We start from the raw sequence: 26,071 nt of genomic DNA, 5'->3' as shown, positions 1-26,071 counted from the left end.
ACGAAGTTACAAGATGGACTTCAACAAAACCAAAACACGGATAATGATGTAGTCGAATAAAATCTGGTAACACTGGTGGAACTAAGTTAATAAATGAGACACTAAAAATAATTAATGAGTTTTGTTATTTGGAGATAAAAATATTAAATGAAGGTAGAAGAAAAGAAGATATAATAAAATGAAGATTCCCGATAGTAAGAAATGTATTTAAGAAAAGAGGAATTTGTTAACACCCAATACAAATTTAAATGCCAGAGTTTCTTTTTGGTCGTCAATCTTCTGACTGGCTTGATGTGGCTCGCCACGAATTCTTCTCCTGTGCCAACCTCTACTTCTCAGAGTAGCACTTGAAACCTACAGCCTCAATTATTTGCTGGACATATTGCAGTCTCTCTCTTCCTCTACCGCTTTTACCTTCTACAATTCCCTCTGGTACCATGGAAGTTATTCCCTGATGTCTTAATAGATGTCCTACCATTCAGTCCATCTTGTCACCATTTCCCATGTCCATGTATTACAATCCTCGCCGATTCTGCAAAGAACTTCCTAATTTGTTATGTTATCATACCACCTAATCAGCAACATTCTTCGGTAGCGTCACATCTCAAATCCTTCGATTCTCTTCTGCTCTGGTCTCCCCACAGTCCTTGTTTCACTACCATAAAATGCTGTGCTCCAAACGTACATTCCCAGAAATTTCTTCCTCAAATCAAGGCCTATGTTTGATACTGGTAGACTTGTATTGGCCTGGAATGCGCTTTTTGCCAGTGCTAGTCTTCTTTCGATGTCCTCCTTTCTCCGTCCGTGATTGATTACTTTGCTTCTTAGGTAGCAGAATTCCCAAACTGCCTCTACTTCGCGACCATCAGTCCTGGTGTTAAGCTTCTCGCTGTTCTCATTTCTGCTACTTCTTGTTAGTTTCGTCTTTTTTCGATTTACTCAAGTCCATATTCTGCACTCATTAGACTGTTCATTCCATTCAGCAGATCATGTAATTCTTCTTCACCTTCACTCAGGATAGCAATGTCATCAGCGATCGTATCATTAATATCCTTTCACCTTGAATTTTAATTCCATTCCTGAACTTTTCTTTTATTTCCATCATTGCTTCTACGCTGTACAAATTGAACAGTAGGGACGAAAGACTACATCCCTGTCTTACACCCTTTTTAATCCGACCCACTTCGTTCTTCGTCGTGTATTACCCGTCTCTCCATATAGCTCAACCCTATTTTTTTTTTCAGAATTTCGAACATCTTGCACGATTTTGTGTTGTGGCACGCTTTATACAGGTCGACATATCGAATGAACATGTCTTGAATTTTCTTTAGTCTTGCTACCATTATCAACCGCAAAGACAGAGTTTTCTCTACCTTTCCTAAAGCCAAACTGATCGTCAGCTAACCCATCCTCAACTTTCTTTTCCATTCTTCTGTTTGTTATTCTTGTCAGCAACTTGGATGCATGAGCAGTCAAGCTGACTGTGCAATAATTCTCGCATTTGTCAGCTCTTGCACTTTTTGGAATTGTATGGATGATATTTTTCCGAAACTCAGATGGTATGTCGCCAGACTCATACATTTTACACACCAACGTGAATACCGCTTTGTTGCCACTATCCCAAATGATTTTAGAAATTCTTATGGAATGTTATTTATTCCTTCTGCTTTATTTGATCTTAAGTCCTCCAAAGCTCTATTAAATTGTGATTGTAATACTGGATCCCCAATCTCTTCTAAACTGACTCGTGTTTCTTCTTTTATTACATCAGTCAATCTTCAATGTTCTCTTTCCGCCTATCCGCTCTCTCCTTTGCACTGAACAGCGGAATTACCGTTGCACTCTTGATATTACCACCCTTGCTTTTAACTTCACCGAAGGTTGTTTTGACTTTTCTCTACGCTGAGTCAGTCCTTCTGACAATCATTTATCGATTTCTTCACATTTTTCATGCAGCCGTTTCACCGTAGCTTTCCTGAACTTTCTACTTATTTCGTTCCTAAGTGACTTGTACTTCTGTACTCTTAAATTTCCCTGAATATTTTTGCACTTCCTTCTTTTATCGATCAGCTGTGTACGTAGGCTGTCTAGGTTTTTATGTTGGTAACGTCACGTAACGCTCTGTATGAAAATCACTGGCTGTGCTGTGTGCAGTCTGTGGCTGGTTGGCATTGTTGTAATATTCGCTATTGTAGTGTTGGGCAGTTGGATATGAACAGCGCGTAGCGTTGCGCAGCTGGAGGTGAGCCGCCAGCAGTGGTGGATGTGGGGAGAGAGATGGCGGAGTTTTGAGAGCGGGTGATCTGGACGTGTGTCCATCAGAGACAGTAAATTTGTAATACTAGATGTCATGAACTGATATATATATATATATATATATATATATACTATGACTTTTGAACACTATTAAGGTAAATACATTGTTTGTTCTCTATCAAAATCTTTCGTTTGCTAACTGTGCCTATCAGTAGTTAGTGCCTTCAGTAGTTAGAATCTTTTATTTAGCTGGCAGTATTGGCGCTCGCTGTATTGCAGTAGTTCGAGTAACGAAGATTTTTGTGAGGTAAGTGATTCATGAAAGTTACAGGTTATTGTTGCTCAGGGCCATTCTTTTGTAGGAATTGTTGAAAGTCTGATTGCGTTGCGCTAAAAATATTGTGTGTCAGTTTAGTGTTGATCAGAATAAGTAAAGAGAAAAATGTCTGTGCACGTTCAATTTTGCTCAGCTGTTTGAAAATCAAATGACGTAAGAGGTTTATCAGCACTGTAATTCATGAATTGTTCTAAGGGGAGGTTTCAACTGAAGCTTGTCTTCTGTTACCCACGGTTTCTTCGCAGTTACCTTCTTAACACCTTTGTTTCTCTTTCCAGCATCTGTGATTGTCCTTTTTGGGATTTTCATTCCTCTTTAACTGAACTGCCCACTATTCCTTACCACAGTATCTATAGCCTTAGAGAACTTCAAGTGTATCTCTTTATTCCTTAATACTTCCATATCCCACTTCTTTGCACATTGATTCTTCGTGACTTCTCTATTAAATTTCAGTCTACTCTCCATCACTACTAAATTGTGATCTGAGTCTATACCTGCTCCTGGTTACACCTTACAATCCAGTACCTGATTTCGGAATGTCTGCCTGACCATGATGTAATCTAACTGAAATCTTCCCGTATCACCCGGCGTTTTCCAAGTATACGTCTTCCTCTTGCGATTGTGGAAGAGCGTATTCACTATTAGTACCTGAAATTTATGGCAGACTTGTATGGATGCGAAACGTGAACAAGAAACAGAGAAGTAGAGAACACTGGCTTTTGTAAAACTGTTCTGCGGGAGAATGCAGAAGATTATATGCGTAGATAGGAAAGCTACAGAGGAATGGAAAGGAATGGTGCATCAAAGGAGAGATCAGTTGACAGAACAGATACTGAAGCATCAAAGAATTCTGAGTTTGGTAATGTTGGGAAGTGTCTAGCAGGAGCAGTAGCAATCGTATAGGGAGACATGGGCTATACTACAGGAAGCATGTTCAGGTGGATGTAGGTTGCAATGTTTATGCAGAGGTGAAGAGAATTCCACAGGACAAACCGACGTGGAGAGCTGAACCAAACCGAAGACATCAATAGCAACAATCACAACAACAACAGGAATGTAGTTTACGATTCACTGCATCAGAAAAAGTTCTTAACTGAGTTTAAAAAAAAAACTGTGCTTTCGGGCTTTGAAAAAGTTCACTGAACAATATAGATACCGTTAGAGCTTACATTACATGTCACCACAGTTGTGATATATTCAGAAGTGAAAGAGAAGTAATACAATGAGATCCACAACCCTGAATTTCTCAGCGGTCGAAGTGGGTGTGTTAAGACCTCTAAGGCTGGAGAGTTAAGAAGGAATTCATAAACCCTTAACATCCCATCGTGTCCATATGGACGCAGTCGTTAAACAGTCTTCTTCTTTCTGTATTGTTACCTCACAATTACTTTTAACTTTGACAGTTATGTATTCTTGTCAGAGATCGTTTTAATTCTATATTCATTGTTTTTACACTTCAGTGTTACCACTCTCATTGTATTCGTGACAGTCTGTTTTGTAGATAGTGCTTTGACAAAAGCAATGGAGCCTATTGATGTGAAGAAGCATGGCTTTATTATGAACTGTTTTTGACTTTCCGAGCGCAACTGTTTGCAGTAAATCTGGATAGGTTTTTGAGAGTTTAATTTTAGAGAATCTGCTTTCCATCGATTCGCCTTCTGATCATGAACTGAGTATTTCCGTCGTGTCCATACGGACATGCTGGGCATTTACAGGGAAAAAATAATTTCCTTCCTTTTTCTATTGTATTTTATAAGAGGCATCGCGGAATCTTCAAACGAGGTATGACTGCACAGGATGTCTTATACATCCTGTCTGAGGCTACAAACTTTCCTCAGTCAGCTGGATTTACATTGCGCCTCCTATCCTAGCAATTCCCACCGATGAGGATTTAGGTGATGAGGACGAAGGGGAAATACCAGATAGTCAACCCTCGGCAACTCAGGGCTGAAGCTGAAATAAGATTAATTGATACGCCAACAGAAATACATTTGAGAAATTCAGTTTACAGACACGTAAGCAGAAAACCTGGGTTCATGGTGCACTACCTTCAAATTAGAAACCTTCTCTTGATTCAAGCTTTTGCAGTTATGTTCATAATTGTGCTGCAGAATCTTTGGAGTTATTCTTTGATGATTATTTCTTGCGCACTTTCCAAGTCTTAGCATAACCCGAACAAAAATCAGATGTTTTCTTGGCATCCTCATTCTACATAGTTACAAGAGATTATACCGGGACTTGAATTTGGATCCAAGAAACGAGTCTGTATGCAATGCTATAAGAAGAAATCGTTACGAATTCTCAGATGCCTGCACTGTAACGATGATAACAAATTCGATGAAAAGGATAAGATGTTTTTCTGTAATTACTCCGTGGAAAAACTCTGCAATTTCTTCACGATCACTGTCCTTTAAGAGGTAAGTTCTCGGGATTTTGCACTGCACCTTGGAAACTTCAAATATCTCCATTGACATATTTGGTAGGCTGGATTTCTGAAACGTGGTTTTGTGTTTCGAAACACGTACAAAATAACCTATGTTGAACTTCTGCTTGTGTGGATCCACCATCTTGATTGTATCCACCATCTTAACATGGTTGTGAACTGTATTTCGAAGTCCATTATCATGGACATAAATAGGCCTCTTCTTAATTATGTGCTAAATACTGCAGCTATACTCGTCAATGATTTGTAGTGGCAGTTTGTACAAGGCTTGCAGATTGAATTGCTTCCACATATGAGTTTTGATCGTTCTGTTCAACCGTTCAACAATACTAGTTTGCAAATCGCAGAGTGCTGAATAGTGATTTATCCCATATCGTTCCACTACCGCTTTCAAATGCCACCTCCATGTTTGGTCTGACGGTTGTTAAGGCACCAATTCGTTCCAGTCTGCAGCATTTGTTCAAAAACCTTTCACCTCTTTACCTTCACAGGTAAAATCAAACAAATTTGGAATATATATCTATGACTATTAGAATGTACTTGAATATTCTCACATATTTACAGGATCAGCCAGCCATTAATCATCCAAACCTCGTATTATCACATGTCTATGCAGGAATGTTTTCATATTGGTCTGTGAAACTCATGAACAACCATCTCCATGATTACTCAGTGATGTGTCTTTCTTTAAGCTCTGATATGATTAATATTATTTGGTTTTTGTGACCTGTATTCCTTGCAGGAGCTGATGTTGTAAGTAAGCATAATCGATCTGTAGTTTCACTTGTGTCATTGTAATATATAGCCGTTCATGCTGAATTTCAACTCCCTCACCGGCGCTATGAGCATCTGCGAATGCCGGTTTAATTATATTCTTGTATTTGTCACTCTTTGATGCTTTCATTCAGCCGACCGGTGTGGCCGAGCCGTTGTAGGCGCTTCACTCTGGAACCGTGCGATCGCTGCGGTCGCAGGTACGAATCCTGCCTCGGGCATGGATATGTGTGATGTCCTTAGGTCAGTTAGGTTTAAGTAGTTCTAAGTTCTAGGGGACTGATGATGGTTCAAATGGCTCTGAGCACAATGGGACTTAACTGCTGAGGTCATCAGTCCCCTAGAACTTAAACTACTTAAACCTAACTAATCTAAGGAGATCACACACATCCATGGCCGAGGCAGGATTCGAACCTGCGACCGTAGCGGTCGCGCGGTTCCAGACTGTAGCGCCTAGAACCGCTCGGCCACTCTGGCCGGCGGGACTGATGACCTCAGATGTTAAGTCCCATAGTGCTCAGAGTCATTTGAACCATTTTTTTCTGTTTGAAGTGCTGACACACTTTTCCACCTGTTGGGTATTTAAAGATCCCCACTGTGTTCCTCGGCGCCTAAAAGAAGACCTTAAAGAGCAACAATGGATCATCTGTGAGAAACAGCCGTGACTCTTGCAATGTTGGAACGAGAGGATACTCTCATTCGTGGTGATAGACATCATCATCAAACACCTCGCTGCACAATTAGACGGCTCTGTTGGTGGTGCTGCCACACTCGTCCACCAGTTGAGGTAATCAAAGGTGTGTGGCCACTGGGACCCACGTTGCCTACCAGAAGTCCGTAAAGTGTAACGAAGGACAGTCTGTGCGGAATTGCTTGTGTGTTACGTGACAGATCGTGACAATTTTTTGTCGAGCATCGTCACAAGTGATAAAACATGCGTTCATCACATCTAGCCGGAAACAAAACGGCAATCCATGCAGTGGAGCCACACCACCGCTTGTCCGAAAGAAAAGTTCACATTTGTACCCGCAGCCGTCTTCTGGGACTCAGAGGGGTTACTCTGATGTCCTCCCTCACCGAGCAACAATCAACTCGAAACTGTATTATGCTACCCTCAGGAAACTGATGAAAGTACTTCAGTGTATTCATCGTCACAAAAGACAAACGAACTTCTCCATCACAACCCGAGGTCGCACAAGTCTGCACACCTGAGAGGAGCTCACAAAACTTCATTGGACAGTTGTTCCTCATCGTCCTTACAGCCCGTATCTCACATCTTCCGACTTCTATCCTTTTGACCCAATGAGGGATGTACTCTGCGGGAAGCAGTACGTTATTGATGCAGCAGACTTTTGGCTCCGATGTCAACCAGTAGAGTGGTACAATGCGGGCATACAGGCCCTCCCAGTATGGTGGTGTAAGGCCGTTGCATTGAACGGAGATTATGTTGGAAACCAGGATTTTGTAGCCAAACAAGTGACGAATAATATGGTGTATTCAAATGAGGAATAAAACCAACCTGCTTTCAGAAAAAAGTGTTGCATTACTACTTGAATATCCCTTGTATTTATCAATCACTGTAATCGTATTCACGACCTTTACTGTTATTATTATTAATATCTTTTTGGTACAGTTACCTATGTTTCTGCTGGTCTAGTTAAAAGATTTAAGCGGCGCCCTTAAGTCGTGGCCGTAGTCGATCACTGTGTAGCTGATAAGCGCCTCAGAGCCAGAAGTTGTGCGTCATGTATTTAAAAAGCTTAGACGGTAAGTGTGTGGGACATATTTACTCCTCCTAGTTGCTGCGAGCTGGTAACTTCGGTGAAATTATATACATTTATTTAAGCAACAATTATTTATTGTCGCGCGAGATTAGCCGAGAGGTCTAAGACGCTGCAGTCATTGACTGTGCGGCTGGTCCCGGCGGAGGTTCGAGTCCTCCGTCGGGCATGGGTGTGTGTGTTTGTCCTTAGCATAATTTACGTTAAGTAGTGTGTAAGCTTAGGGACTGATGACCTTAGCAGTTAAGTCCCATACGATTTCACACACGTTTGAACATTTTTTGAATTATTTATTATTACATAATTGCTGACAATATTCTCCTTACAGTTTCTAGAATACAACAGCAAGTTTTTTGATAACTTCATCGTCAGCGCTCCCACCACGTCGTACTACGGAAGAAGAAGTAAGTACAGAATATTGTATAATAATCAGCCTAATGTGAGAATGACGGACTTTTTTTTCAGATACTTACAACCGATTCCCTCATCAACGGTCATCATTGTCAAGATGCAAATGCAGAAAGAGATCAATGTGCGTGGGTCTTTAAAAAAAAATCTACAACCTGCTGCTGCTGTGCGACCGATTTGCTTCCCCATCCTTCCTTAATCCGAGCTTGCCCTGTGTCTCTAATGACCTCATTATCGACGGACGTTAGAGGCTACTCTTCCTTCCTTACTAACGTTTAGACACCACGTTGCTAACTGTCTGTTAACCAACAGTTGAATTCTGCTCCATCTCTTGATATAAGGCGCGTCTTCTTCCACACTGCTTCAGAGTTTCGAGTAGCTTGTGATAGTAGGAACGTCTGTAGCTGACTCGCGGCTCGCGGCGTAATTCGACCTGTTCGTGCGAACGAACTGGGAGCACGTTAGTATGAGATTCCTCCGGTGTTTATTGCACCTGCAGAGCCGGTTCCGTGCGCACGCTACTGTAATAAAGAAAACGTCCAAGATAGAGGGGAAGAAAACTGTCTCGTAAGCATACAGTGTTATTCCAGTTTCATTTGTGGCTATGTGGGACCAGGAGGTGGCAAAAGTCACGGGATACCGATTACACATATAGAAATGGCGATAGTATCGCGTACGCAAGGTGTAAGAGGGCAGCGCACTGGCGGAGCTGTCATTCGTACTCCGGTGGTGCATGTGAAATGGTTTCCGACCTGATTATGGTTGCACGACGAGACTTTGAACGCGGAATGGTAATTGGAGCTAGGCGCATGGAACATTTCAGTTCCGATCGTTAGGGAATTCAATATCCCGAGATGCACAGTGTCAATAGAGCGCCTAGAATAACAAATTTGGTATTAATTTAATTGTGATAACAAATTTCAGTCGCCACGGACAACACTGTGCCTGACGGCCTTCACTTAACAATCGAGAGCAGCGGCATTTGGGTAGGCTTGTCAGTGCTATCAGACAAACAACACTGCGTTAAAGAGCAGCAGGAATCAGTGTGAAACATACGACGAAACTTGGCGTTGATGGGTTGTGGCAGCTGACGATTCACGCTAGTGCCTCTGCTAACAGTACGACGTCGCCTACAGCACCTCTCCTGGGCTCGTGACCATTTCGGTTGGACCCCAGACGACTGGAAGGCCACGGTCTGGTCAAATGAGTCCCAGTTTCAATTGGTAAGAGCTGATGGTAACGTTCGAGTGTGGCGCAGACCCCACGAAGGCAAGGTCCCAAGTTGTCAACAGGGCACCGTGGAAGTTGGTGGTGGCTCCATAATAGTGTGGGCTGTGTTTACGTGTACTGGGCTGGGTCCTCTGGTCCAACTGGACCGTCGTTGACTGGCAATTGTTATGTTCGGCAGACATTCATGGAGTTCATGTTCCCAAACAATGATGGAATTTTTATGGATGACAATGAGCCATGTCACTGGACCACTTTTGATGGCGATTGGTTTGAAGAACTTTCTGGTCAATTCGGGCGAATGATTTGGATACACAGATCACGGGCGAATGATTTGGATACACAGATCACTCTACATGTATCCCACCGAACATTTATGGGACATAATGGAGAGGTCAGTTCGCGCACAAAATCCTGCACCGGCAACAGTTTCGCAATTATGGACGGCTGTAGAGGTGGCATTGTTCAGTATTTCTGCGGGGGTCTTTCAACGATTTGTTGACCCAATGCCACGGTGAGCTGCTACACTACGCCGGGAAAAAGGAGCTCCGACACCATATCAGCAAGTATCCAATGACTTTTGTCACTTCAGTGTAGATAATGTAATGTTAACTTACGAAGGATGTCTAGTTAGATGTAACAAAGGGTTCGAAGGGCCAAATATAGGCAGGTAATCTTAAAATTGAAAGGAACAAAGAAATAATTTTTTGACATGAAAACGTCTATTCACTCGTCGATTTAACATTATTTAGTGATTGAAGTACCGTCAGACTTGGATCGCTAATACCTAAGAGAACTCTTAAGCGTGAACTATGGTTGGGTTCACAATGGGTAGATCATATCTGTAGTTGTTTGTGCTCAGTATTTATTTAGCCTGTGACAACTTCGTAACAGTTTAGCGCACACGCGTGATTGTTACAATTTAGTGTTGTGTAAAGATTTATAAATTCGTGTCGCGTGGAAACTCGTTTATATCGGACGTTCATTCGGATGGTGAATGTGAAGAACTTGCGGAGAAAGGCAAGGACGCGAAGTATGACAACAAAATATTCACCCGAATATAATAAGATGAGATCGGTATTAAATGGAAAATTGGAAAATAACAAAAGATGTCGTCTCATAAAACTACTAAATAGGCTCGAAAAGGTAGAAAATTCGAGCAAAGGAAACGTCGCTTCGAAATGGAATATAAAAAACGTGAAAAATCCAGCGACGAACGAATACGGGAGCAGCTTCGAAAACAAAACATAAAAACAGCGCAAAGCGAGTACATACACTGAAGCGCCAAAGAAACTGGTATAGGCATGCATATTCAAATGTAGGGATATGTAAATAGGCAGAATACGGCGCTACAGTCGGCAACGCCTATATAAGACAACAAGTATCTGGCGCAGTTGTCTGATTGGTTACTGCTGCTACAATGGCAGGTTACCAAGATATAAATGATTTTGAACGCAGTGTTATAGTCGGCGCACGGGCGATGGGAAACAGCATCTCCGAGGTCGCGATGAAGCAGGCGTTTTCCCGTACGATCATTTCACAAGGGGCTTAAATGTTAGGAATCCGGCAAAATATCGAACCTCCGACACGCTGCGGAAGGGAAAAGATTCTTCAAGAACTGGCGCAACGACGATTGAAGACAATCGTACAGCGTGACGGGAGTGTAACCCTTCCGCAAACTTCTGCAGATTTCATTGCTGGGCCGTCAAGAAGTGTCAGGGTGCCAACCACTCACCGAAACATCATCGATATGGGTTTTCTGTCCCGAAGGCCAACTCGAGTACCCTCGATGACTGCGCGACACAAAACTTCACGCCTCGCCTGGGCACGTTAACACCGTCATTGAACTGATGATGACTGGAAAAATGTTGCCTGGTCGGACGAGTCTCGTTTCAAATTGTATCGAGCGGATCGACGTGTACGGGTCTGGAGATAACGTATGAATCCATGGACCCTGCATGTCAGAAAGCAGAGGACTGTTCAAGTTGGTTGAGGCTCTGTAATGGAGTGGAGCGTGTACAGTTGGACTGGTATGGGACCCCTGATACGTCTAGATACGACTCTGACAGGTGACACGTACGTAAGCATTCTCTCTAATCACCTGAATCCATTCAAGTCCATTGTACATTCCGACGGACTTGGGCAATTCCAGAAGGACAATGCGACACCCTAAATGTCCCGAATTTCTACGGAGTGGCTCCAGTAACACCTTTCTGATTTTAAACACTTCCGCTGCCCACCAAACTCCCCAGACATAAACATTATTGAGCATATCTCGGATGCCTTGCAACGTGCTGTTTAGAAGAGATCAAATGGTTCAAATGGCTCTGAGCACTATGGGACTTAACATCCGAGGTCATCAGTCCCGTAGAACTTAGAACTACTTAAACCTAACTAACCTAAGGACATAACACACATCCATGCCCGAGGCACGATTCTAACCTGCGACCGTAGCAGTCGCGCGGTTCTGGACTGAAGCGCCTAGAACCGCTCGGCCACCGCGGCCGGCAACATTAGAAGAGATCTCCACCCGCTTTGTAGTCTTACGGATTTATGGACAGCTCTCCAGGAATCATGGTATCAGTTCCCTCCAGCAGTACTTCAGACATTAGTCAAGTCGATACCATGTCGTGTTGCGGCACTCCTGCCTACACGATATTAGGCAGGTGTACTAGTTTCTTTGGCTCTTCATTGTATAACGGCTGGTTTGTAGCATTTAGTCTCTTCTGCGTAACAGTCCTGAATTCATACAAGATGTGGTGCCTTATGCAACTGATAATCATTTTGACGTGATTTTGATTTTGTCGTATCCCAGTACCACTCTAACATATTATTAGTAGGCCTATGCACTATCATTGTAGGACTAATAACAGTAAGAGTCCATAGCAGTGAATCCAGTAGAAGATGCTGTTCTCGTATGTAGACGAACACCCAGTTACGAAGTGAAGAAACGCAGTTTTTCAATTGAGTTGAGCGAGCGAGCTCGGCCGAGTGCTGGCTCGGCGTACTTTCGTGACGTATGCGCCGCGGCCTCACGCTGTGACATCACATAACCCGATCACCTCCTCGCCCACGAACGCAATCATGTTATGCCAGATGACCTCTTCAGTGAACACTGGCGAATTTGCTGCGAATGCTCATTCGCTCGAGTTTGCTCCCAGTGACTCAGGGGTAAACAAGACTGCGGGTCTTCCAGCCACCGAACAGCAGCAGCGGCTGTATAGTCAGGGCCGAGGCTGATCACAAACCGGCATCCACTTCATCCGCTCTGTGGGCTCGAGTGGCGGTACGGAACTCGGGGTCCGTATATGGAGTAATGGACACTGGCCGTGGCTCTGACAGCGACTACCGTTAGACGTGGCGGCGGTGCGTTTAATGGGGAAGGCAGGCAGGCACAAGGTGCGCCGCTATCGAGTGGAATCAATCAGTTGGGATGACACGGCAGCGGTGTCTGCGGCGCGTGCGTGGGAAACACGTACGGCCGAGAGGGCGCCCCAGCCCCTTCCACCTGCCAGCCAGCGAGGGGAACAGGCAGGGCACTTCCTGCCTACCGAACAGTGATTAATTCAGTCTGTTTCTTACCGAGCGAGCTGCTGCTTGAGTAAGACACTGAAGTGTGACATTCGGGATAGGCATGGTTCGAGTGACAGTCCAACTATCTAGCGTTTGATAAACGGAAAGTTAGACGAAGCGCGGTGAGTCCCAATCACACAAAATGAATAATTAATTGAAATTGCTGCCCTATCTGTTAATGAGGCGTTACGACTGGTGGAAAAGGACCGGCATAAATACACTGAAGAGGCAAAAAAGCTAGTACACGTGCCTAATATTGTGTAGGCCCCCGCGAGCAAGCAGAAGTGCTGCAACACGACGTGGCATGGACTCGACTAATGTATGAAGTAGTGCTGGAGGGAACTGACACCATGAATCCTGCAGAGCTGTCCATAAATCCGTAAGAGTACACGGGGTGGAGATCTCTTGAGAAGAGCACGTTAAAAGGCGTCCCAGATATGTTCAATAATGTTCATATCTGGGGAGTTTGGTGGTCAGCGGATGTGTTTAAACTCAGAAGAGTGTTCCTGTAGCCACTCTCTAGCAGTTATGGACGAATTCTGTGTCGCATTGTCCGCTGGAACTGCCCAAGTCCATCGCAATGCACAGTGGATGCCGGCCGCGGTGGCCGTGCGGCTCTAGGCGCTGCAGTCCGGAACCGCGGGACTGCTACGGTCGCAGGTTCGAAACCTGCCTCGGGCATGGATGTGTGCGATGTCCTTAGGTTAGTTAGGTTTAAGTGGTTCTAAGTTCTAGGGGACTGATGACCTCAGATGTTAAGTCCCATAGTGCTCATAGCCATTTTTTTGCACAGTGGATATTAATGGATGCAGGCGATCAGACACGATGCTTACGTACGTGCCACATGTCGGAGTCGTATAAAGAGTCCCTTATGGCTCCAAATGTATACACCCCACACCATTACAGAGCCTCCACCAGCTTGAACAGTCCGCTCCTGACATGCAGGTTCCATGGATTCATGAAGTTCTCTGATACCCGTACGCGTTCATCCTCTCGATACAATCATTCGACCAGGCAACGTGTTTCCAGTCATCAACAGTCCAGTGTCGGTGTTGACCCGAGGCGAGACATAAAGCTTTGTGTCGTGCAGTCATCAAGAGTACACGAGTCGGCCTTTGGGTCTGAAAGCCCATATCGACGATGTTTCGTTGAATGGTTCGCACGCTGACACATGCTGATGGCCCAGCACTGAAATCTGCAGCAATTGACGGAAGGGTTATGATTCTGTCACGCTGGACAATTCTCTTCGGTCGTCGATGGTCCTGTTCTTGCAGGATCTTTTTTCCGGCCCCAGTTATGTCGTAGATTCGATGTTTTACCGGATTCCTGATATTCGCAGTACACTCGTGAAAAAAAAAAAATCTTCACTTCATCGCTATCTCGGAGATGCTGTGTCCCATAGTTCGTGCGCCGACTGTAACACCACGTTCAGACTCACTTATATCTTGATAACCAGCCTCTGTAGCAACTGTAGCCGATCTAACAACTGCGCCAGACACTTGTGTTACATGGGCGTTGCCCACCGTAATGCTGTATTCTGCCTGCCTGTTTACATATCTCTCTATTTGAATACGCGTGCCTATAACCATTTCTTTGGCGCTTCAGTGTATGTTGTGGACATCGCTGCGGCGTTAGAGTACTGATAGTGGGCAGCACTTTTTACCGCGTGAGGAACTTGGACTGTGCATGAGGGTTACACAACTTTTTAAACACTTTGAGTGTCAGCCATGTATGCAACTATACTTACCCCAGTGCCAGTCTCCTTCACTCAGTGCCGAAGAGTTTTACTGTACTTTATCCCTTCGGTACAGATTCAGTAATAATGATAAATATGGTACTCTTAGACAGGAATAAAACTTATAATTTCCTCTTCAAATACATGTCACTTATGGTGCCCTGCTTTGCAATCTTTCATCACCACAATTAAAACTAAAGGTGCCGTTTTTGGGGAAGAAAAACATTGTTTTTTCATGTTACAGACTATTTATTTATACAGATGGCAGAGTTCAGGTATTTATACAGAGATCATGAATGTTAAATTTCCACAAATTATTTTTTTTAATTTCAGATAGTTCTTTTTTCAATACTACAACTGGAAGAAGGGTTGCACACGAAACTCCGCTTTGGATCCCACACAGTGGAATGAAGTAGCCTTCCTCCTTCTTACTTCTCCCTCTCGGAGCACTCTCTACAAGTTTTCTGTGCTTTCTTCTTCCCTGGTAGAATGCTTTCCATTCAGTCGTGGAAGTTCAGCACCACTTGCGCAAGGATGACTATTAGTGGCACATGATGATCACAAGCCTTTGCACACAACAACAATGAACTGACTGGTACAAATGTTGGTCACATGCATGTATAGCACACATACATCTTAATTTGTCATCAGAATAAGGTGGAATTATAGTTTTCTCCACCACTTGACTGAACGGTGAGGAGATATCCCGTAAGACGTCTTCTGGTCACTGGGATCGACGCCGTACTTGTTCTTATTGTGGTCAAGCACTGCTGCTGCTTTTTTTCCCTCTTCCTCTCCTGTCTGTATAGGTTATCATGCTGCCACAGTGTATTGTGTTCAGGATGTAAACTTATCTTTTTTCTTTCCATATTAGGACTAAAATATTTGCCTTACGGCGGGAAACACCGTCATTTCGCTGGAGAGAAGCACTACACAAAAATTATGGCACTCCTCTCCCTTTTTCTTTCTTTTTTTTTTTCGATGCCTACAAGACAGGTACATTTCCCGTCTGCGACTCTTCCCAGTGCCAGGATAGTGTGGTTTTGATCAATATAAAGTGTGTGACCTACACTCGTTAAATTATCAAGCAATCTAACACGTGGCAGAAATGTGTACTACAGGTGTTTGTCTCCCTTCTGACAACTGCTGGACCAGTAATTTTACCCGCAAGAACTAGGAGTTAAAGGAGGAGGGCCGCCCATAATATTAAGGGTGCGGCAGTTCTCGCTAAGAAACAACGACAGCAGCAGCTAATTAATATTACGGGCATGGCACTCAGTGTGGTAATGAACCACTGTAAAAATAGGGAAGCAGCACTGCCGTGTGCAGGAGAGACCCTAATAAAAGAAATGTCAAAAGTCTGGCCATAGGGATCCAGAACCGGCCCTGTTTTCTGGGATCTAGTACTCCACCCGGTGTTATGAAAGCTGCAGTGCATTGAAGAGGTTGTAGGAACAGTTTCATATGTTGAAGACGTGATGATGCTTGTGAAGGGAAGCTCAAAAAGCAACGTTAAAAATGGATACATCATACAGTCCGCTTGAAATTACTTGACAGCTATCACTCAGCGCTGTTGTGTTGCCACACCGGCTACTCCTCGATTAGAGGCGACTCGAGAACATGGCGGGTCACTTCACAAGTGCTGAAGTGCTGTTCATGTGGCACGGAATAATATTTGCAGCGGCTGCCGTCAGGTGTGGCGGGAACGCGAGATGCTCTGCCAACTGCCGATTTTAAGCGACCAATGCCTGAAGTGCGATAGACGATGCGTTTTGAAGCCCTGAATTTACACTCGTGCCCTAACCTAACCACAACGTCGTGATGTGCAATGAGTCCGAGAAAACGGCCTCAGCAACCTGCGGCAGAACTACACTACTGGCCATTAAAATTGCTACACCACGAATATGACGTGCTACAGACGCGAAATTTAACCGACAAGAAGAAGATGCTGTGATATGCAAATGATTAGCTTTTCAGAGCACTCACACAAGGTTGGCGCCGGTGGCGACACCTACAACGTGCTGACATTAGGAAAGTTTCCAACCGATTTCTCGTACACAAACAACAGTTGACCGCCGTTGCCTGGTGAAACGTTGTTGTGATGCCTCGTGTAAGGAGGAGAAATGCGTACCATCACGTTTCCGACTTTGATACAGGTTGGATTGTAGCCTATCGCGATTGCGGCTTATTGTATCGCGACATTTCTGCTCTGGTTGGTCGAGATCTCATGACTGTCAGAATATGCAATCGGTGGGTTCAGGAGAGTAACACGGAACGCCGTGCTGGATCCCAACGGCCTCGTATCACTAGCAGTCGAGATGACAGGCATCTTATCTGCTTGGCTGTAACGGATCGTGCAGCCACGTCTCGATCCCTGAGTCAACAGATGGGGACGTTTGCAAGACAACAACCATCTGCACGAACAGTTCGACGACGTTTGCAGCAGCATGGACTATCAGCTCGGAGACCGTGGCTGCGGTTACCCTTGACGCTGCATCACAGACAGGAGCGCCTGCGATGTTGTACTCAACAACGAACCTGGGTGCACGAATACCAAAACGTCATTTTTTCGGATGAGTCCATGTTCTGTTTACAGCATCATGATGGTCACATCTGTGTTTGGCGACATCGCGGTGAGCGCACATTGGAAGCGTGTATGCGTCATCGCCATACTGGCGTATCACCCGGCGTGATGGTATGGGGTGCCATTGGTTACTCGTCTCGGTCACCTCTTGTTCGCATTGACGGCACTTTGAACAGTGGACGTTACATTTCAGATGCGTTACGACCCCTGGCTCTACCCTTCATTCGATCCCTGCGAAACCCTACATTTCAGCTGGACAATGCACGACCGTATGTTGCAGGTCCTGTACGGGCCTTTCTGGATACAAAAAATGTTCAACTGCTGCCCTGGCCAGCACATTCTCCAGATCTCTCATCAATTGAAAACTTCTGGTCAATGGTAGCCGAGCAATACGCCAGTCACTACTCTTGATGAACTGTGGTATCGTGTAGAAGCTGCATGGGCAGCTGTACCTGTACACACCATCCAAGCTCTGTTTGACTCAATGTCCAGGCGTATCAAGGCCGTTATTACGGCCTGAGGTGGTTGTTCTGGGTACTGATTTCTCAGGATCTATGCACCCAAATTGCGTGAAAATGTAATCAGATGTCAGTTCTAGTATAATATATTTGTCCAATGAATACCCGTTTTTCATCTGCATTTCTTCTTGGTGTAGCAATTTTAATGGCCAGTAGTGTAATTGGAAGTGAACTGACCATTTGTTGAGGCAGTTTGGCAACGGCGAACAGTTCGGGCGTGACGTTGATCGCTCTGTTTGGGGGAGACATATTCAACGCGTGAAGTGTCAACTATCAAGTAATTTTAAGCCGTCTCTTGTCCTTCAATATTTACATCGGCATTGCCAACGAGTCAAATAGTATGTTGCAACTGAAAGGTCACGTACACGCGGTTAAAAGATAATTTTTTAACAGACCCGATCCTGAAATTAATCGACAGTTTCATAAAGAGAAACTCCGTCACCAAATACTTAGGCATCCTCTTGAACGAACGATAAAATTATGGTGCACATATGGAAGAAATGAGCAAGAGAGCCAGGAACACGATAAACAATATTAGTAGTTTTTTGAAAGACATCGTGTTTACGCCCGTGAATGTTAGACTTTTTATTTCTACTTTTGTAATTTCGGCCTTAGGCCATTATCAAGTGCAGATGTTTTGGCTATTAAGTCATGTCAACTTTATACAGGCTGACAGATTTACACGTCGTTGTCATCTGCTGTTATATACATTCGTAACGCTGCTATAACAGCAAATGACAACGACATATAGTGTGTCAGCGTGTATAAAGTTGACATGGGATAATAGCCAAAACATCTGCACTTGATAATGGCCAATGGCCGAAATTGCAATAGCGGAAATAAAAAGTCTGTCACTGGCGTAAACATGATGTCTTAGAAAAAATTTTACGTGACTGTGAATTCCAGTTATTTTTTTTTTTTTTTTTTTTTTTTGGTGTGTTGTGCGATGGCTAGGGCACTACCTCCGGAGGAGGTTGGTCCCTCAAGTGTGCGGGGTAGGTTTTCTTACTGGGGACACCATTTATTTGAAAAAAATGGGACACCTTGTATTCATTTGAGAGCCTTTGGGCACTGTTTGTTGGTTCTTGAGGCCCACAGTCTTGGTATTTTTATATATACTTATTGTTGCTTCGTTGCTTTTGTTGTGATCTTTCCGATTTGATTTGCATCTTGGTTCTTAATTGTACTGTAATATGGATAGCGGAACTCTTATTTTTTTGCCAAGGGGCTGGTTCTACAGTTGCCAATTCTTGTAGTTGCCGTCTAGTAGGTCTGAGCCTTTCTATTTTTTCGACGAGTCTTCTTGTAGAGATGTTGATTTGGTTGTCCACTGTCGGCATGTTAAGTTCTTCGTGTATTTGATTAGTACTCGTCCACCATGGGACGTTAAGAATGAGCTTTAAGAATCTGTTTTGAAGTGTTTGAAGTGGTTTCCTGTTGGTTTTACTGGTTATGCCCCACGCCGAGCAGCCGTAGAGCATCATAGGTTGGACTATAGCTTTGTATATGTTTAGTTTTGTTCTTTGAAACATTTCTTTGCTGGTCAGAAGAGGGTAAATTGCGTGGATGGTTTTTGATATGCGTTGTCGTTTTTGTTCTATGTGTTGCTTGAATAACATTTTATTGTCTATTGTTACGCCAAGGTATTTTACTGATGTTGTCCATGGAATTTGCGTACCGTTTAACTCGATTTGGTCCTGGATTTGTGGTCGACGGCGTGTAAATATGATGGCGACTGTCTTCTCTGGGTTTATTTTGATCTTGTTTAGTTTGGCCCATTTTTCTGTGTAGTTAACTTGTTTTTGTAGTCTATTTATTGTTGTTGATAGTCGTCTGTGCGTTTCCAGAAGTGCTGCATCGTCTGCGAATTGCGCTATTGTCGAGGTTTCTGTTTTCGGGATGTCGTTTACATACACGGTAAATAGGGTTGGCGAAAGTACCGAACCTTGCGTTATTCCTTCTTGTAGTACTTTGTGTGCTGATCGTTTGCTATCTATCTGTACAAAGCATATCCGGTCGTGTAAAAAACTATCAATCATTCTGATATAGCATTCAGGTATGTCGGTCTGGTCTTTTAGTTTCGTGACAAGGTTGTCCTTCCATACTTTATCGTATGCATTCTCGACGTCTAGAAAGACTGCAGCTGTATACTTGGAGAGGTTCAAGTTTTGAGTAATATATTCTGTAATACGGAGGACCTGGAGTTCTGCTAACAGTTTTTCTTGGAAGGCGAATTGTTCTTGTCGGATGATGTTGCCGTCAAGTAGTGGTTGTCGAATCCTTGGGAGCAGGATGCGTTCCAGGAGCTTTGACATTGTTGGAAGTAGGCTTATCGGTCTGTAATTATGTGGTTGTTTCAGGTCCTTTACAGGTTTTGGGATAGGTACTATTTTGGAGATCTTTCATGCTTGTGGGAAATAATGGTTGATTAAACAGGCGTTGATGATTCTGGTCAGTAGGACTAAGGGCTTTCTAGGCAGGTTCTGGAGTTGAATGTTGGAGATCAGGTCCGGTCCAGGAGCGGAGTTTGTGCCGAGTGGTTGATAATTGTTTTTATTTCCGCAGGAGTGGTTAGTTCTGGCAGGTCGCGAGGTGGTGTCTGACGTATATTCTGGGCTGTAGCTGTCGCATGTTGTTGATATTAGCGTATGTCTGGTTGTAGGTTTTCTTGAGGTTCTATTGTATTTTGTTGTTCGTAGGTAGCTGCAAACAGTTCCGCTAGGCTGAAAGCGTCGAAGATGAGGTTGTTGTTGTGCAGTAAGGCCGGTTTATGTGTTTTTGTGCGTCGCAGGTTTTTAATTAGTTTCCAATCGTCTCTGTTTCGGAGTTGCAGGGTACTCATTCTGTCTTCCCAGACTTCGGCTCTCCATTCTTGTACACGTTGATGTATTTGTTTTTTGAGTCTGTTTAATTGTCTTCTATCTTCCGGGTTGCGTGTTTGGAGCCATCGGCGTCTAGCTGCGTTTTTGAGGTACTTGAGATCTTGTATAAGTGGTGGTAGAGTGTGAACGTTTGTTTCAGGAAATATGTTTGTTGTAGATGCTTTCTTATAGGCTGTTTTAATTTTGTCTGTTAGAGAGCCGATGGCTTCTTCTATTTTTTGAGTAGTTGTTAGGTCTAGTGTGGGGCGAATGTTATTGTTTAGCCATCTCTGGAATTGGTCCCAATTTATTGTGGTTTTGTGTCGTGGGTGAGGCGGTTCTATTGCGTTACCGATGTGGCCAATTACAGGTAGATGATCGGAGGTGAGATCTTGAAGGGTTCGGAGATGCAAGTCGGGATCGAGGTTCTTGGTTATGCAGATATCAAGGACGTCCGGTTGGTGGCGGTGATTGAATGGAATGTGGGTAATATCTTCAGAAGCGGAAATTGCAGCATTCAGTCGTCCTTGTAGATTAGATAGTGTGTTTCCGCGTGCATTGTTCCGTCGGGCATTCCACGTGGTGTTTTTTGCATTTAAGTCGCCGGCCAGTAAGATTCTGTTGTTGTTATCAAATATTTGTAGCAAGTCATTTTCTTCGAATATTGCTCTGGGGCTGAGGTATGCGGCCACCAGGGTTATTTTTCCTTGTACTGTTTCTATTTTTACTATTGTGGCTTCTAATGATGTCATTTGTGGCGTAATTTCAGGATTGTGTCGTATATGTGAGCGAATGAAAATGGCCGTTCCGCCTCCCTGTCGGTTTATTCGGTCTGTTCGGTGGCAGACCATATTCCTGAGTTTAAAGGATTGTGTCGGCCGTAAATGCGTTTCAGTTACAAATAATATGTCGATCTTGTTTTCTTCTACGAATTCATTTAATAGGTCTTTTTTGTTGAAAAGTTAAACTTAGTACTATTATAAGCTGCCAATGCAAAAAATAAGAACGTATAATAGAGCTAGCTTAACTGATGGAATGGGATATTGTGCGAGAGCTTGGACCCTAAGGGTTTTGCTCGTAACACCTGCACGCAAAGTTCACAGGGTTCAACGTGGAATACTTCTTCGGTTAGTGGGAGCTTTTGGCATTGTGACAGTTGAGGCGTCGTAAGTAATACTTCGGATTTGTCCACGATCTCCAAAGACGGAAAAAAGCGTTGGTGTATTAACTGAAGAAGGAACAGTGTCGTCAAGTACTGTATATAATAGGAGTTGGGCCACAACCAAGCAGCAAATTAGAAATCAGATCCTACACCTATAGCAGAAACGATGGGATGACGTCTAAAGAGCAGCGAGGAGCGCCTATGGTTTTCTGCCAAATATAAAACAGAGACTGGGAATGAAACACGTGAATCACTCTAGAGGGACCACACACTTCTTGACTGGTAGGGGGGCCCAAGATCGCCTACTGACATCCATTGAATAGAAGACAGAACTCCGAGGGTGCCTGTGGTGAAGAAGATACGACAGAACATACTGTCTGGGGATGTCCGCTGTATGCTGATGTTACTGATACTGATTGGCCGCAACTGGATCGGAACGAAAGACTCGATGTCAAGGAGACACGGCGTTGCGAAACAGAGTGGGAAATCTTGGACAGCATTTCTGACGCTATTTCAAGGGTGTTTAAATTATAGGTAACAGGATACAATGAAATGGAATACATAAATAAATACTGCTTTCCTAGTGCAAGTAAAAGTCAGCTCACATAAAGACATGTTTCCTGATAGTGGCAGCGTCGGAGAGCGACTTTACAGAAGTCTTTTCAGCTGGACTGCGAAATGGTCGGTACAGAGCTGAGCACCAAGCAACCAATAACCGCAAACACAGGAGCCACTGGCCAGAACGAGTGTCATAGAAATAACAAAGCACGCTCACCATTAAAACAGGTAGTGGCAGATCCCAAGCTCCATCTTTCATCAAGTATAGCAAGCAAGCAGAGCACATGTCAGCTCAATCTGCTCATTAAACGGCTGGTACGACGCAACGACTGACGCAGAGCTCTATACTAACAGCACCAGCACACGGGCCACGCTACAAGAACATGGGCACACCGGTAAAGCTGGTCACCCTAACCCAAAAACAAGGCCACCGTACCTCTTGTGCCGTCGCCTCCAAGACCCCACGCAAGCCTCCGCCTAACTGTTACCTCCACGATCCCACCCTTGTCAGCGCTAGCTTCCCAGATATGCTAAGATAGTGCTAAAGTTGGCCAGGTACGATGAAGTAAATAGGAATATAAAAAAAGAGAGGAAGGTTTATCTGTTTAGCAAGAGTAATAGAAGGCAGATTTCAGACTACCTAACAGATCAAAACGAAAATTTCTGTTCCGAGACTGACAATGTTGAATGTTTATGGAAAAAGTTCAAGGCAATCGTAAAATGCGTTTTAGACAGATACGTGCCGAGTAAAACTGTGAGGGACGGGAAAAACCCACCGTGGTTCAACAACGAAGTTAGGAAACTACTGCGGTAGCAAAGAGAGCTTCACTCCAAGTTTAAACGCAGCCAAAACCTCTCAGACAAACAGAAACTAAACAATGTCAAAGTTAGCGTAAGGAGGGCTATGCGTGAAGCGTTCAGTGAATTCGAAAGTAAAATTCTATATACCGAGTTGACAGAAAATCCTAGAAAGTTCTGGTCTTACGTTAAATCAGTAAGTGGCTCAAAACGGCATATTTAGACACTCCGGGATGATGATGGCATTGAAACAGAGGATGATACGCGTAAAGCTCAAATGCTAAACACCTTTTTCCAAAGTTCTTTCACAGACGAAGACCGCACTGCAGTTCCTTCTCTAAATCCTCGCACAAACGAAAAAATGGCGGACATCGAAATAAGTGTCCAAGGAATAGAAAAGCAACTGGAATCACTCAACAGAGGAAAGTCCACTGGACCTGACGGGATACCAATTCGATTCTACACAGAGTACGCAAAATAAATTGCACCCCTTGCCCCCCTTCTAACAGCCATGTACCGCAAGTCTCTAGAGGTTCCAAGTGATAGGAAAAGAGCACAGGTAATCCCAGTCTTCAAGAAGGGTCGTCGAGCAGATGCACAAAACTATAGACCTATATCTCTGACGTCGATCTGTTGTAGAATTTTAGAACATGTTTTTTGCTCGCGTGTCATGTCGTTTCTGGAAACCCAGAATCTACTCTGTAGGAATCAACATGGATTCCGGAAACAGCGATGGTGTGAGACCCAACTCGCTTTATTTGTTCATGAGACCCAGAAAATATTAGATAAAGGATCCCAGGTAGATGCCGTTTTCCTTGACTTCCGGAAGGCGTTCGATACAGTTCCGCACTTTCGCCTGATAAACAAAGTAAGAGCCTACGGAATATCAGACCAGCTGTGTGGCTGGATTGAAGAGTTTTTAGCAAACAGAACACAGCATGTTGTTCTCAATGGAGAGACATCTACAGACGATAAAGTAAATTCTGGCGTGGCACAGGGGAGTGTTATGGGACCACTACTTTTCACAATATATATAAATGACCTAGTAGATAGTGTCGGAAGTTCCATGCGGCTTTTCGCGGATGATGCTGTAGTATACAGAGAAGTTGCAGCATTAGAAAATTGTAGCGAAATGCAGGAAGATCTGCAGCGGATAGGCACTTGGTGCAGGGAGTGGCAACTGTCCCTTAACATAGACAAATGTAATGTATTGCGAATACATAGAAAGAAGGATCCTTTATTGTATGATTATATGATAGCGGAACAAACACTGGTAGCAGTTACTTCTGTAAAATATCTGGGAGTAAGCGTGCGGAACGATTTGAAGTGGAATGATCATAAAAAATTAACTGTTGGTAAGGCGGGTACCAGGTTGAGATTCATTGGGAGAGTCCTTAGAAAACGTAGTCCATCAACAAAGGTGGTGGCTTACAAAACACTCGTTCGACCTATACTTGAGTATTGCTCATCAGTGTGGGATCCGTACCAGATCGGGTTTGACGGAGGAGATAGAGAAGATCCAAAGAAGAGCGGCGCATTTCGTCACAGGGTCATTTGGTAAGCGTTACGGAGATGTTTAGCAAACTCAAGTGGCAGACTCTGCAAGAGAGGCGCTCTGCATCGCGGTGTAACTTGCTGTCCAGGTTTCGAGAGGATGCGTTTCTGGATGAGGTATCGAATATATTGCTTCCCCCTACTTATACCTCCCGAGGAGATCACGAATGTAAAATTAGAGAGATCCGAGCGCGCACGGAGGCTTTCAGACAGGCTTTCAGACAGTCGTTCTTCCCGCGAACCATACGCGACTGGAACAGAAAAGGGAGGTAATGACAGTGGCACGTAAAGTGCCCTCCGCCACACACCGTTGGGTGGCTTGCGGAGTATAAATGTAAATGTAGATGTAGATGTATCGACCTCGCCACATGGCTAAGGTAATTTATCAGGTTTCAGAAAGAGGAAGATCTCGAACGTTTTCCGCTGCTCCGAGTAATAACCTATGAGTATGTAGAGTACGGTATTGTAAACGATGTCAACGGATGGTTTCGTGATTGGCTTTGCGACATTCCTTGTATCGTGACAGGTTGCAGTGTTTTGCTTTTTTGCTGGTTTTTGTGTAATGTCATCAGCTGTTATTGGCTTGTTTAGTGCAGTTCGTTGAGTGCTGTGTAAGTACCGGAAATCTGGTGCGAGAGGTTTTACAATACTCCGTAGAATTTGTAAGTGTTTCGTTTTGTTTAGTGCATGCCATGTGCCAGTCCCAACGTCGTTTGGCTTATAAGTAACTCTGAACACGTCACTGGTTTTGTTGGTGGCCTGTGAGCGTGTTCTGGTCACAATTACGAACGAATTCTCTGTATGCAGTAAGGGATTCTTGAAACAGGGGAAGAGCTCGCGGAGGCAGAGTAGGAGTGTGATATGGTTGGAAACTGCATTTGTTATGGTGTGTTGCTGGAAGCCAGCCTCACTTTGGACGTTGTCAGGATTTCGAAGGTTGGAATCAGGGGTTTCGATTATGGTATGAATTTGGCCACGGTACGCATTTCATTGTGCGTGGGAATAATCCTGGTTGTGTCGTGGTAGATGACTAGGAGTGGGTTGGGTTTGGTGCACATTGTGAGATCTGGGGAAGAATAGATAGGCGATCACTTCCAGTTGAACCTTCTATTGTTGTGAGCTTCAAGAGGTTAGTGGAAACAATAATGGCATTGGAGGAGGGATCTGTGAGAAGGGTGTAGACAGGGTTATTGTGGCCACTGAGGATGTTGATAAACTGACGCCGCTGCTGTTTGTCGCAGGTGTGTGGGCTTGAAGGTTAAGATCGGCTACGATTATGTAAGTGGTAAAGGTTCGGTCTACTTGGATCAGGAAATCGTAAGGAACGGGATGGTTATGGTAGATGTAAGAAATGGCAAGAGCTATTGTGAGTTTTGGGAGAAAGATGGTGAGGAGGAGGTGGTCAGTTGGATCATTTAGAAACGGTTGGGGAGTAGAAGGACTGTTTCGGACCTGGGCGGTGACTACCTCGCCAATGGCAATAGGACTGGTATTATAAGTGC

The sequence above is a fragment of the Schistocerca nitens genome, chromosome 2 (genome assembly GCF_023898315.1).
Source record: "Schistocerca nitens isolate TAMUIC-IGC-003100 chromosome 2, iqSchNite1.1, whole genome shotgun sequence".
Lineage (NCBI taxonomy): Eukaryota > Metazoa > Arthropoda > Insecta > Orthoptera > Acrididae > Schistocerca > Schistocerca nitens.
This window is presented reverse-complemented; position numbering follows the sequence as displayed.